General features: G+C 37.3%; 1 protein-coding gene across 1 annotated transcript in view; it reads left to right on the top strand.

Moving 5' to 3' along the window:
• The window catches only part of lhx5 (LIM homeobox 5), an 88,441-nt gene that overhangs the window by 37,667 nt on the left and 35,970 nt on the right, over positions 1-14,804 (top strand). The gene's annotated exons all lie outside the window — the stretch shown is intronic.

The raw sequence follows: 14,804 nt of genomic DNA, 5'->3' as shown, positions 1-14,804 counted from the left end.
GGCGCTTTTTTCTCTCCAGCCTTCTCTCTCCCCATTTCTACTTTCTTTCTCACACCATCATCATATTTTTTATTTGCAGGTTTCTTAGTCCTTGCTTTAAATGTAGCATTGTAAAGGTAGTTAAGAAGCCCCCCCCACCCAAAAAAATAATGTTTTACCTTATGTCACTCCCGAAAACATGAAATTAGCAGAATATCCTTCAGCTTGTTCTATACATACAAAGTGAATAGGGACTGCAACTATCCAGATCCAAAAATGATGAAAGTATTATATGGTGCTTCTCCATCGCATGGTGTATGACTAGACTCAGCACGATGCAGTTTGGCTTGGCTCACTTTACTTTTGGCACTTTTCCATTGCATAGTCCCCCACGGGTTGGGTCGGGTCAGCTTACTTTTGGAAGCTTTTAGTACAGATACTCTTTTTAGTACCAACTCTCTTGGGGTTCCAAGCTAGGTGAGCTGATACTAATGGCGCTACTCCATTGCATATAGTACCCCACGGTTTGGTTTGGATCAGCTTACTTTTGGGTGTTTTTCCACTGGGTGCACTATGTAGTACCCAATACTTTTTAGTACCACCTCGGTGGGGGTCCAAGCGACCCGAGCTGATACCAAAACGTGACACGAAAACACTGTAGATCGCTGATTGGTCTGAGAGAATCATCACTACCAGCGTCATAGCTATAATGTAAAAGATTAGCTTTACATTCATGCTAGCTTGCGATGTCTTGTTGTCATCTATGCTCTGCTATAAGTTCCCAAACTCCCTTTTAGAGATGAAAAACATCCACAGGTTGAGAATCAGGAACACCATACCAGTTTTTTTCAGACTTGCAGTTTGTGGCGGCAAATTTACAATGCACGCGTCCGCATATGCTTAAATGAGGCTCAGCGGAGCACGTCGACCGACGCCATGGGTGTTTTGTACAGAAACTGTCATGTAAGACAGAGGTAGCGATAAGCGCGATGTGCAAACATGTATTTGTGGTGGTCAATTTTAATTTTGTGGCGGACTGAAAAATAAATGAATATATGGGAATGTACAGACGCTCCACTTGTATGATGTCACAGCAGTAGGCAGCGCAAATATAACAACGCATCTATAATCCCTTCCCACTCCGAAGTGTTACTAAACTCGATGGAAAAGCTAACCAGACCAACGTGAGGTGAACTAACCCGACCTGACCCAAACCAAACCATTGGGTACAATGCAATGGAAAAGCGTCATTAGTACCCCATACTTTTTTGGGGTTCCAAGCGAGCTGATACTAAAATGTGACGTGAAGACACTGTACATGACTGATTGATCTGAGAGAATCGTCACTACCAGCGGCAATGCTAAACGCAAGATTGGTTTTACCTTCATGCTTGCGCTGTCTCGACTCTCGAGCATCTGTGAGACAGAGCTAAAGTGATAAATGCGACGTGCAAATATCTATTTGTGGTGGTCAATTTTGATTTTGTGGCGGACTGAGAAAAAAATTTATGTATGGGAAACACTGCATTCCAACGATGCTCGCTCCCACTTTTTGTATGATGTCACAGCAGTAAGCAGCGCAAATATATAAAACCTAACCAAGCAAAGTATGGTGAGCTGTGCAATGAAAAAGCACTATTTGTGGCTGTTTACACCTGCTATTAAGATGCATTTTGATTGGTTGAATCACAAGTGAACAATGTGTTGTCAAATATGAATGTGGGCGAATTTGTTCAAGCAGTCTCAAAAGACCATGTTTACAAACAATGTTTACACATCACATTTTAGTATTGGTATGGCTTGCTTGGAACCTCAACTGATGTGGTACTAAAGATGTTGCCAGGTACTCAGTAAACCCCCACAAAAGTGAGCCATACCAAGCTGTACTATGCAATAGAAAAGCACCAATAGTGTACACACCCTTTAAAACAATGGTCCATAAAAGGGTTGTTGATGGCACAATTTTGGTTCCTCAAAGAAACTTCTTATAAGAACCATTTTTTTCTATTTCTTTTTAGTGTGTAGAAACTTCTTCACTACTAAGAACCTTTTTTTTTGCAATAGAAAGATGGTATGCTCTGGAACCATACAGATCCTTAACAAACCATTATTTTAGAAGTGTATATAAACCCTTTCACACTGCGTTGTAATTCTATAACATTACCTAAAAAATAGTGCCTTCTGTGTGAACGCAAACACCTCCTGGAACTGATTCTGGGATCGCTCCCATTAACGGGACTTCGTATCATTGCTATAACAGCTCCAGAACACGTTAAGTGTGAACAAAAGGCAGGAACAATGCTGTAAAGGGTGTGTCGTAGTGAAGACGTGTGTGTCATCTCAACAACATAGTTATCGTTTAGCTCTTTGACACGGGGGTTTTAAATGCACATCGATATTCACAACAAAAAAATGTCTGCAAACTAGAATGAAGAAGAGATCGGGAAGCTCCTCACCATCGGCACTGACACGGAGAAGCGCTTGTGGTTTCTCAAGAGAGAAATAACAGAAAATAAACAAACTTAAGACACTGCGGAAATAAATCCATTAAGTGGACTATTACAAATACATTACGTCACTTGTCTTTACAGGATCTGTCTGATCGCAGATTCCAAAAATCATTGGCAGTGTGGGTGAACCAAAATTATACGCTGGACAAATTTTCAGACATTTTCTGTGTATTTTCCGTAATTTGTATGTGAAAACAGCTTATGATTGTTCTGAAGCCATACAATTGCAATTTAAGAAGGAAACAGATTTTGCAGGTTTATATAGTTATGGACAGTTTTTCTCACACAAAGATATCATGTAGACTTTGGAGACATAAAAATGTAGTGTGTAAAATAGATTTTTGATTTTTGGGAAAACTTTACCTCCTTTTTTTAAGTTTTGTCTCCTCACTTCTCTCTTTTCGTGATTGATGTGGACTGTTTTGTGTTGTTAAAGCCAAATGCTCCAGTTTGATTTATCAGTGGTAAGGGAGAGTGGGGCACAACCTAACGCTTTTTGGTTTTGGCTAAATCATTCAAAAAATATTTGAGTTTGATTAATTAAATTTTTACATAAGCAACACACACATCTCTGCTACAAATTAACATTTGAAGTTTGTTTCTAGTACTTAACATTCTTGGACAATAACACCAAACGTGACAGAAGTGCAAACGTTACAACTTACCCCATAGGTGGTGTTAATTGTAACAGGCAGGGGGTTAGTTGTAACACTTGCTAAAAAATAAGTTTGCAGGCAAATTTTCCATAATATTTTGTCTATATACTTGAAGTGGATATTGTTTATATATCTGTCTATAATAGACAGGTATCCACACTGTATTCATTCATCCAGCCCTTTTCTAACAAAAGTTCAATTATAAATGGATACAAATGTCTAAAAATGTGAGAAAATGCAGCACAATATGACAATTTTTTTATATGTTACCCAGTCGGTAATAACCATACTACAGTTTCAAAAATCAAATTCTGAGATAATGAGCAGCAAAGTCTGATTTAAGCCATTCATTTCATTATGATTTCAATCTTTGATGTGACCTTATTCAATCAATATTAAAGATATGAACAAAAATAAATTTGACACATGATTTTTTATTATTTTGTTGGCAGCCAGCAATCATTCGTGTGTAGCCTATTTAAAACAACGACAAGAATTATGCCAACGTTAGCGTTTTTCATATGTTAAGTGTTGAGGGGTTCATTGTAACACAGCGTTACAATTAACCCCCCTGGGTCAAAATATTTTCAAGCCCACCAAAAAAGTTGCTAAGAGCTGCAGACATATTTCAAAACGATGCTATGTTTTAGTCAACAAGACACTGATTAATATGACATAGCATTGGATTTGGTATCTTACACACCCAACTTAGAAACCAAAAAAAACATATGATGAAAAAATGTACTTACATGCCACCAAAACACTCGTTCATCAATAACTCTCTGGAAAAACATTATACATTTTCAATAACTAGCGGGAGATCATCTTTTGGCAGCTTGAAAAAATTACAGAAAAATCTAAACAGTTCATGTTACAACTAACCCCGGCGTTAGTTTTTGCCTTGTGCACCCCTACATATCAGTGTTTACTCAGATTTAAAAGAGCTGAACTTCTGATTAGCTTGTGATGGATCTGCAAGCCCATTTACTGACCATCTGATGCACCAAAACTGAAAAAATTAATTCTTAATTCGGGCAAGCTGTAATCTAACCGGCTGAACTACACAACTTCTAAGAGTTACGGCACACAGATTTTTATCAGTCTGTCTGCAGCAAACATCATATTGACATGTTTATATAGATACACTAAGTTTCAAGGATGAAATCTCTGTTCTTACAACTTTGAGATACTATATGAGGCATAAACTCTGATCGCAAAGCTTTCAATGCGATATCCAAGCATGCAGTTTCTAATGTGACTGTTAACATTAAAGCAAAACAGAAGAACACAGCTTGTCATGCACAAGTGGTAAGTGTGTACAGTTTGTGGTGGTAGCACGTCTGTGCTTTCTGGCTAACTCATTGTGGTCATTGTGCGAGTGTGTGTGTGTATATGAATAGGTCTGTGGGGAAGGAGACAGATTGAGCATTAGCAGCAATCGTTGTCATCTCAAACAGCTGTCCACTTCCCATCCAGCCATTCATACAGACGTGTTTGCATTGTGCTACACGACCTTTCCCAGAGGACCCACACTGAGAAAGAAAGACAGAGAGCGAGAGAGGCTACAGGAGACAGACATGTGGGGGAGAGAGAGAGAAACAGAAACGCCCCCTTATGTCATTCATTTTTTTCCAATCTCTGTCTCCATCCCCCCTCCTTTTGCCGTGTTGTTCCGTGCTGATGTGTCTTATCATAGCGTTCAGAGATATGTCTCGGCGCACACGCGTGTGCAAACAAATACACACACTTATCATAACTCTCAGAGATATGTCAATTTTATCTCTGTTTTCCAGAAGCCTGTTGGAAGCTTTGGCGCATATTAAACAAACGCTTTTTTAATTAAAACAGGCGAATGAGGAATTTATGTTTTACAATTATACGATAAGCATGAATGTAGAATACACATGCTGGGGTCAAAATGAAAAAGGGCACTGCATCCTTTACCTGGTATGTGTATAGTACACTTTTATGCAGGTAAAATAATAGGTGTTAGGAGTCGTTTTAACACTTAGATGTGGTTCTATTTTCACCTAAACATAACACTCAATGTTTTCCAGTGTCATCATTAAAGTTTAACCACTCAAAGTGTGTGGCGCTGCATCAGAAATGGCCTACTTCCATACTATATAGTAGGCGAAAATCAGTATGTGAGACGAGTAGTATATCCGAATTCATAGTATTTGAAAAACAGCAGGTGAAATAAATCTGTATGACCTATGTCAGGGGTCTTCAACTACTCTTCCTCAAGGGCCATATTTTAAAATTGTAAATATAATGCGGGTCAAACTTTTACCCATATTTTTTGCCTTTTATATATTTTTTACTTTGACCTATTATATCTGTGTGTGTGTGTGTGCGTGCGTGTGTGTGTGTGTGTGTGTGTGTGTGCGTGCGTGTGTGTGTGTGTGTGTGTGTGTGTGTGTGTAAGTGCAAGCGGGAGATGAAATGCAACACATATTTAAACTATGGATGAGGGAAAAGCCATCAGGTGTCCAGGTTATAAAAAGAGAAAATATGGGGAAAAACGTGCAAAAGATAAAAGTAGCCTATGTATGCAGCACACTATATGAGTGTAATGAATTATTATGTGCAGTTACTGTACACATAGAGCAGTAATATTAATTTTTACAGAGATTGAACATTATCAAATCAATACAGTGACTTTAAAAAAATCCAAAATAAATAAAAATTTTGGTGGCAAAAATTTAGGCAATAATAGTTCATATATGTATTCAAGAATTCTATTTGTTTGTTTAGTGCAAGGTTTTAAAGGAATAGTCCATTTTCTTAAAAGAAAAATCCAGATAATTTACTCACCACCATGTCATCCAAAATGTTGATGTCTTTCTTTGTTCAGTCCAGAAGAAATTATGTTTTTTGAGGAAACAATTGCAGGATTTTTCTCATTTTAATGGACTTTAATGGACCCCAACACTTAACACTTAACTCAACACTTAACAGTTTTTTTCAACGGAGTTTCAAAGGACTATAAACGATCCCAAACGAGGCATAAGGGTCTTATCTAATGAAACGATTGTCATTTTTGACAATAAAAATAACAAATATACACTTTTAAACCACAACTTTTCGTCTAGGTCCGATCCTGCCCGACCGTAACGTAAATGCATAGTGACGTAGGGAGGTCACGTGTAAACACTAAACTGACACAAAGACATTAATTAGTATCATTCCACATACAACAACGTCGGAACGGTCCTCTTTCAACACGCTTGTAAACACTGGGGCGGAGTTTCGCGTTCGTCCTCTGTGACCTCTTGACGTCATGACGTATTGCGTGAGGTCACGCTGACGCTTTCAGGAGGGGATCTAGACGAGAAGTTGTGCTTTAAAAGTGTATATTTGTTATTTTTATTGTCAAAAATGACAATCGTTTAGCTAGATAAGACCCTTATGCCTCGTTTGGGATCGTTTAGAGTCCTTTGAAACTCCGTTGAAAAAAACTGTTAAGTGTTGAGTTAAGTGTTAAGTGGTGGTGTCCATTAAAGTCCATTAAAATGAGAAAAATTTTCCTCAAAAAACATAATTTCTTCTGGACTGAACAAAGAAAGACAGCAACATTTTGGATGACATGGTGGTGAGTAAATTATCTGGATTTTTCTTTTAAGAAAATTGAATATTCCTTTAATAGAAAAAGTGCATATATATAATTATTATAATTAGCTAAATAATAGAATTTAAGTGCAGTACTTATACAGAAATAGTGTGTTTTTATGTTAAAATAGCTCTGCTGTCTTCCAACAAGATGTCCATCTCAAAAATGGGCCCAAGCCGGTTGGAGACCCCTGTTCTATGGCATTGTGTAGCACCCTTACTTTTAAGAGTTTATCAACCATACCAGGCCGAGATAGAGTGCTAAATTACATTTGCATTTGGCAGACACGCGAGTTATTGTCCATTCAACGTAAACATATTTTTATCAGTATTTGTGCTCCCTGGCATCACAACCTAATGCAATGTTTTACAAGCGGAGCTTTAGGAACACTAAAGACTAATTCAATTTGGGCTTGCATGTCAAACTTTTCGCATTATTTATGTAATGTTTTAATAATTACACAAATTTCACATTTTTATTTTTACATTTTGTGATTAACATGATTATAGACTTCTATTGTAGGAGCTTTACTGTACACATGTTTTTCTTTGTGGGAATCAAGGGATGAAAAATATTTTCTATAGTTACAGCATGCCAGAGACGTCAATAGCGCTTAACATAAAATATATTGTGGTTATAATGTCTTAATAGAGAAGAATCTCGGATTTTATTCTGTGGAATCCTATACTTCTGAAAAATTAATAACAAATCTGAATAGGTAAATGTTTGTCTTCAGTATAGACATTACATCTTTTCATCACTTGTCCAGCCCTCCTCATGCTTAAAGCAAACAGTGGGACTGTGGATTAGTTTTTGCACAAGGTGACTTCTAGAATGTAGAAAGTCTGAAGGTTATAAGGAAACGAGTCAATTTTATATCTAAAGTCGTGTTTATGCTTGTAGTTGAGCTCTTTTGGTTTTTTGGACCGAATAAGAAAAACAATATTTGTTCCCGTTTCGCCTAGCTTTCACTATGTCATTTTTAACAGCAAACCCAACATAAAAGCAAAAGGGTGATTCTCATGAAATCCAGACTTTGAAGGTGTCCAACATCAGATTTTTTAAAAAGCCCTTGAAGCCATTTTTTTTTTTATAAGATTAAGGTCTGAATTTACTATAACCATTAGTTTTCGGGGATTTAAAAAATATTTCCTATAGAATTATTTACATTTTTAAGATTATCATTATCAAAAATGATCAATACCGCAACATGATATTACATAAAATATATGCATTTATAAAACTCATGTTTCGGTAATGAGAACTAAAAACAAGATTTCAACTTTTGTCTGGAGAAAAAAGTAAGAACTGCTTACCTGGTAGCCATCTTGAGTGTCACAGTCAATTATGTCTCTTCCAACAATTTTTTTTTTGAAAATGTTAGTTCCTTGAGGGCTTAAACAATGATTGAATATTGTTGTGGAGGATGAGAAAATTGGTCTTGGACACATTTATATTCCTTATTATTGTCTCTACATTTACCAATGATCACCAAATACCACATGTAAATGTTTATAGTAAAACATGAAGCTTTTTATTTTTCAGATTTTTTAATTATAAATATTTCCATGTCAAAGAACCTAAATCCAATCATGGACACATTGCGGTAATGAATATTTTTTTCCTTAAATGTGGAAAAAACAACAAAATTGGTTTGTATGATTTCATGACTACTCATAAGTATAATTTCGCGAGAAGGATAAGGTCACAATCTAATTGGTCAGCCTTTATGACTTGTATTTGGTGAAGGATTTTGCAGACCATTTAAAACAATGCTGTTTGACCATTGAAATAACCAAGTTGTTCATGCTGCATTTTTTTACAGTGTATACATGCACATTTGCATGCATGTTTACGAGCAGAAGAACTGTGAAGAGCTTAGAAAATGTTTAAGAGAATTTATCAGTTATATTTTCAATATTATTTCCTATGCTATCAAACTGTGTGATTTTTGGGGTTGCATCTTGTTAATACTTCCTGTTTTTGGTTCGTTTAGATTCACCAGAAAGCATTTGGAAGCAGACCAAGACCCACCTTTTCAGCTGTCTCATTCTGCTTGTTTGGTGCGCACTAAGGCTCTGGTGGTAGCATTCACACTTACTAAAATCACCCGCATCAAGTGAGCTCAAATCTGCCAAGTGTGAACAAACTCTAAAACTTGTTACTTCACTTTAGATCATAAACGCAGCACTTTGGTTCTTTGGCATTAATCCACCTTAACCCTTGTGCATTGTTCAAATTTACTACCCTTTCGTGTTGTTAGTGGATGAAAACATCCACTAAATTCAACGGCTATAAAAATGTATCGGATGAATATTTTTTCCAAATTTTTTTACATAAATCTGTTAATCAACCTCAGTACTGATCAAAACTACCAAATCTTCACAAAAATTCAATGATTTTAACTCTTTAATTGCCAAGTTTATAAGTGGTGTCACTGATTTGGGGAAAAAACACACACAAAATGACCGATTTTCAATATAAAATGTGATTGTAAACTGGATTTTTTTAAACCTTTTTCACAGTCTTGGGCATGCCAAAGATTGGTAAAAACATTGGCTTTGAAGCATTTTTAGTTTTTGTGCAGCATCAGTTTACATTTTTTTCTCCCTCATTTATTGTTAGTGGCTGTTTTTGCCCCATTGACTTCCATTATAACCACATTTTTTGATTGCAGAGCTATGACACCTTTTTATCATGCATTTTTGAATGTTGGTGTTTTTTCCTTTTGCTAAGAGGTCAAATTAGTCATTTTTACTGTTGATTACCATGTGGCACTATTAACCCTTTAGTAGCCCTGTGCAAAAACAAAGCTTAATTTCTGGCTTGTACATTGTGTTTTAAGGAGTATAACTCCATAATAAAAGCATATTTGTGTGTGTGTGTGTGTGTGTGTGTGTGTGTGTGTGTGTGTGTGTGTGTGTGTGTGTGTGCGCGCGTATGTGTGCGTGTTTGTGTGTGTGTGCGTGCGTGCGTATGTGTGTGTATGTGCATGAAAAAAAGATATTCTGTAAAAATCTTCTCTGCATTAGACATTAGATTTATGAACATCATTATTATGAACACATAAGTGTTTAGTCATTCCAACAGGACTTGCAGCATATCACTTGGTGCTCTCTGCAAGTTTGTCTGGAGGGACAGCAACTCATGCACGAGGGAGGTGAAAAGCTGTTTAGGAGAAGGCTTTCCTAGAAGACCTGGGAAAATCTCTGCAGCAATATTGAGGAGAGAGCATCACCCTCGCACTCCACTTGCTACTGCACTGGTGAGAGAGATTCAGTCTCCTGCAGCTGTCTCTCCAGACACAAATCCACAGGCACCAGCAGCTCAGGAGTGAAGAGGGGAACATGCAATTGGTGCAAAGAACAAACATGTCAGCCCTTGCATCTGTTGTGGTGGACAAACTTGCAGAGAGCACCAAGTGATATGCTGCAAGTCCTGCTGGAAATACTGAACACACCCCCTGCACACATACACACTAAAAGTTAGTTTGATTGTTTAGTTCTCCATCCATCCTCTACTCTTGCTTCATTGTTCAATTTATTTGAAGTTGTTTTTGTGTTCATAATAAATGATGTTCATAAATCCGATGCAGAGAAGATTTTTACAGAAAATTTCCCTAACCCCAACCATCACAAAAACCCTTCTCCTAACTTCACATTTTCAGGAAACATCATTTTGTTTGATTTATAAACTTGTTTCCTCATGGGGACCTCAAAATGTCCCCACAAGGTCACAAAGACACTGGTATTCATATCTTTGTGGGGACAATTGGTCCCCACAACGTGATAATTACCAGGTACACACACACACACACACACACACACACACACGCGCACATGCACACACACAATAATATGCTTTTATTATGGAGTTATACTCCATATAACTCAATGTACAAGTCAGAAATTAAGCTTTGTTTTTGCACAGGGCTACTAAAGGGTTAATAGTGCCACATGGTGATCAACAGTAAAAATTACAAATTTGACCTCTTAGCAAAAGGAAAAAAATCCAACATTCAAAAATGCATGATAAAAAGGTGTCATAGCTCTGCAATCAAAAAATGTGGTTATAATGGAAGTCAATGGGGCAAAAACAGCCACTAACAATAAATGAGGGAGAAAAAAATTAAAACTGATGCTACACAAAAACTAAAAATGTTTCAAAGCCAATGTTTTTACCAATCTTATACATGTTCAAGACTCTGAAAAAGGTAAACAAAAATCCAGTTTACAATCACTTTTTATATTGAAAATCGGTCATTTTGTGTGTGTTTTTCCCCCAAATCAGTGACACACCTTATAAACTTGGCAATTAAAGGGTTAAAATCATGGAATTTTTGTAAAGATTTGGTAGTTTTGATCAGTACTGAGGTTGATTAACAGATTTATGGAAAAAAATTTGGAAAAAATATTCATCTGATAAATTTTTACAACCGTTGAATTTAGTGGATGTTTTCATCCACTAACAACACGAAAGGGTAGTAAATTTGCCCACGGTATATCGTTGAGTTTTTAAAAAATTTCAAAGCATTTTCTTAAAATATATGTAAATATAAGATTTGTCACCAAAAATCATTCAATTTGCTAAAACAGAGAGAAAGTTACGGCCAAATTAAGAGTAAAAAAAACTCTGTAGTGGATGAAAACATCCCCAACAACACATGAGGGTTAAACTTTAACAAGTTTTAATTCAAGAACCAGTTTTACAATTATCAAAAAAAAACTGCCCACTTCATTTGTCTTTTTGGCTATCAATGACCCTGTCAGAACAGACCCGCTTACCATTTTTACTTCAAACCCACCACATGAGAATCACTGTTTGATTAAGTCACTTAAGTCTAAACCACACCAGTGGCTATTCAAAACCAGGAAGGCAGGGGCAGATGGGTGCCAAACCTTGACCCAGTGAAAGCAGGTGGGCCGAGTACAGACATACCCCCTCACCCCTCCTTGTCATCGGTCCACTATGGGTCATCCAGACAATGAAGCTTGAGTTTAGAGATAAGGCTTCCTCAGAATATGGTTACGATGGCCAGCCATCTACATGTCAGGGGTGATGTGGGTGTGTGTGTGTGTGTGTGTTACAGTGGCTCTGATAGGCATCTTCAGACCCCCCTCATCCTGTACATATCAGCCTAGCACACAGCACCTCAGCTGGGCAGATAGTAGCTTTTCGGGGAGGAATGGAGGCCACCACAAGACCTAGGATTAGGAGGCTTATCCTGCTTCCCGATAACATTATAGGGGTCAAAAAGGTTAGGGGTGTGAAAGTGTGTGATTTAGAAAGTAAGGTTCAGGGTGCACAGGAAGGATTTTGGGGATTTATTTACATTATGTCAGTATTAGTTAGTCAAAATCTTAGATGCATTTAAATTCTTTTGGCAGATATAACAATCATTTATGTAGAGACTTTAACGGTTTGAAAAAAAAAAATACTAAATTGAGAGATCATAATACATTTATATTTAGAAGATGCTTTTATCCGAAGTGACTTAAAGTGCATTCAGTAGGCATTTTTTATTAGTATGTTTGTTTCCTGGTGACTTTCAAAGGGCATAAAAGTTGTTGGTTTAAATTGAATGTTTTCAAGTATCGAGGATTGCATTGTTGACTTTATAATTCAGTTTTAACAAATTGCTTTAGTACCTTCATCGAAAGGTTCATTTTATTTTATTCTCAGTGTTTTCCCCCCAACTTTCACAATTACAACAATTAAAACTTTATGTAACCTTGAAAAACTCCGTAAACAAGTGAATTGTCACTAAAACAGTTACATAATTACATTTTTAAATAGATTTCTGTAACTTTACGGCACTGATACATAAAAAACCTCTTCATACACTGAAAATACACATCTGCATATTATAAACACATTAACATTGTTGTTCTCTTTGAACAACCCACACCCACCCAATTCCATCACCAGTATAGCAGCAATAATAATTCTTCAACCTCTCTCTCTCTTTCTCTCTCTCTCTCTTTCACTGGCAGCAGTATTTTTCACACTCACCCTTTCTCAGGCTCCGTCTCTCCCTCCCTTCTCTCCCTCGTCCGCTTCTCCCTTATCTCCTCTCCGCCGTCCTCAGTAATTATTATTATGTGCTGCGGAGATAATTTGAAGGCTGTGAGGGAAGAGAGAGAGAGGGGGAATAAGACAGATGAAAGAAACAGTGACTATGGCTTCTTGGACTGTGGCTTCTTATCTGACCTTGGGCAGAGCCACCCATTGTTAGGCAAATCTCATGAGCGAAGACGGAGGGAGGGTGTTTTATGGGGCGATAGCAGAAAGAGAGGAATGGCTGGAGAGCGACGAAGGAGGCGGAACACAGACCGTGGAGGGGTGAAGCCATTCAGGGGGCGAGGGAGGGAAGGAGTGAATGGCGGAGACTTCATTTTTACAGCAGTGTATTGGCAGAGGCGCTCACAAGCTCTTGTCAATAAAAGTCCACATTCAGATGGAGGGAGAAACGCCTCTGTCTGTTGAATTCATCGGTTTTGCACAGTCAAAGCTCAGGCACAATCGTCTTTCTTGCTAAATGCGTTACAGGCAGGACACCTGGTACCTCTCCACACGGTACAGAGACGATGGAAAGTCTCGCGCTCAGGTGTTACGCTTCTGTGAAGACGAACAATTCTGTCTGCGCGCGTGAGATTATGAAAGCGGTAAAAATCCTCTCTCGATCCATAAGCGCCTCTATTACCCCGAATTCTCTTTTCCACTGATATATAAATGATTGCTTGGCTTGTACAATAGCAAAAAACCTGCCCAGGTGGAGTCCAGGTGTAATTTGAGTCATCTGCCTTTCAACACGCTTTAGTGGAGGAGGTGGCAGGGATGGGGAATTAAAAAGCATGCGTGTGGGTTCTTCTGCCTGTTTAACCAATTTGTAACTTCTTTTCTGAGGTTATGTTCACCGGGGAACTTACGCTGTCTAAAGAACGCCAGAGATGGAACAGCGGGGTGTTATATCTGTCTCATCATGCATACGTTCCTCTACTGCTTTAAATATCTGCAGCATCATGGAACGTGGAAACTGGCTTGGTATTTTTTGGGCAAAAAGATTCTTGGTGGATCATAGGAGGCTGTTTTCTGGCTTTTGTTTGGGTAATTCGATTAGGGATGTAAATGTCAGTTCTGCACAACAAGTAATTTTTAGAAATTAAAATTTAAGGGTTGTCTAACTAAACATCTTTTGACAATAAAAAGTGGAAAGTGTGCAGCAAAGTTGAATGGTAAAGTTCGGGCACATGCATATTTCATATTTAATGCACTGCATGTTCGGTTGAATTTGCAAGGTGTCCAGTAGTTGTATATTAGCGAACATTGAAAAAAAACATAAATTAAAAAAAATATGCTTACATGAGGTGTTGTTTTTTGCACAGTAGTGTATTACTTTTTCAAATTGCATAAGTCTTAGGCCACCATGCCAGAATTTAATTTGTTGTTTTTGCAGTGTTATAGTGATCATAATTGTTTCTCTGTCACTTTAATAGAATACATCAAGAAAATACAGAAAATGTGTATATAGTATTAAAAACGGTATAAAAATATTTTTAGGGTAAACTCCCCTTCCACTTGAGCAATAGCAGGAAACTGCAGGATCTCTTAAACCTAAATAAAATTAAATCCTAATTTATAATTTTAAAGAAATTAGTCTTTTTACTTCATTCTGCTCTAAAACGCTCAAGATGTGTTTAGTGCCAAGAGAGGTCACACTAAACACAGATGATGCCTAAAGAAGACATTTAGTCCTGAATTTTTTTTTTTTTTACATATTACCTGTATTTTCTGTTTGTATCTTATAAAATACATTGAAAAATAAATATGGATGGACATTAAAACTTCTTAAACAAGAAGTCTGGTGGTGGTGGCCTAAGACTTTTGCATAGTACTGTATATAACAGCTTTATTTTGCATAAAAGTCACATGATCATTCTTTAAAGAGCCACACAGATCCAAAATCGAAACTCGCCTGTATTGCAGTGTGTCATGCTGTCCATCAATGTAAACAATGTACAAAGTAGTTTAACCAAAAAGTGCACG

This window comes from Paramisgurnus dabryanus, chromosome 18 (genome assembly GCF_030506205.2).
Source record: "Paramisgurnus dabryanus chromosome 18, PD_genome_1.1, whole genome shotgun sequence".
Lineage (NCBI taxonomy): Eukaryota > Metazoa > Chordata > Actinopteri > Cypriniformes > Cobitidae > Paramisgurnus > Paramisgurnus dabryanus.
Note: the sequence above shows the minus strand (reverse complement) of the source record. Positions and strands in the feature narration are given on the sequence as shown.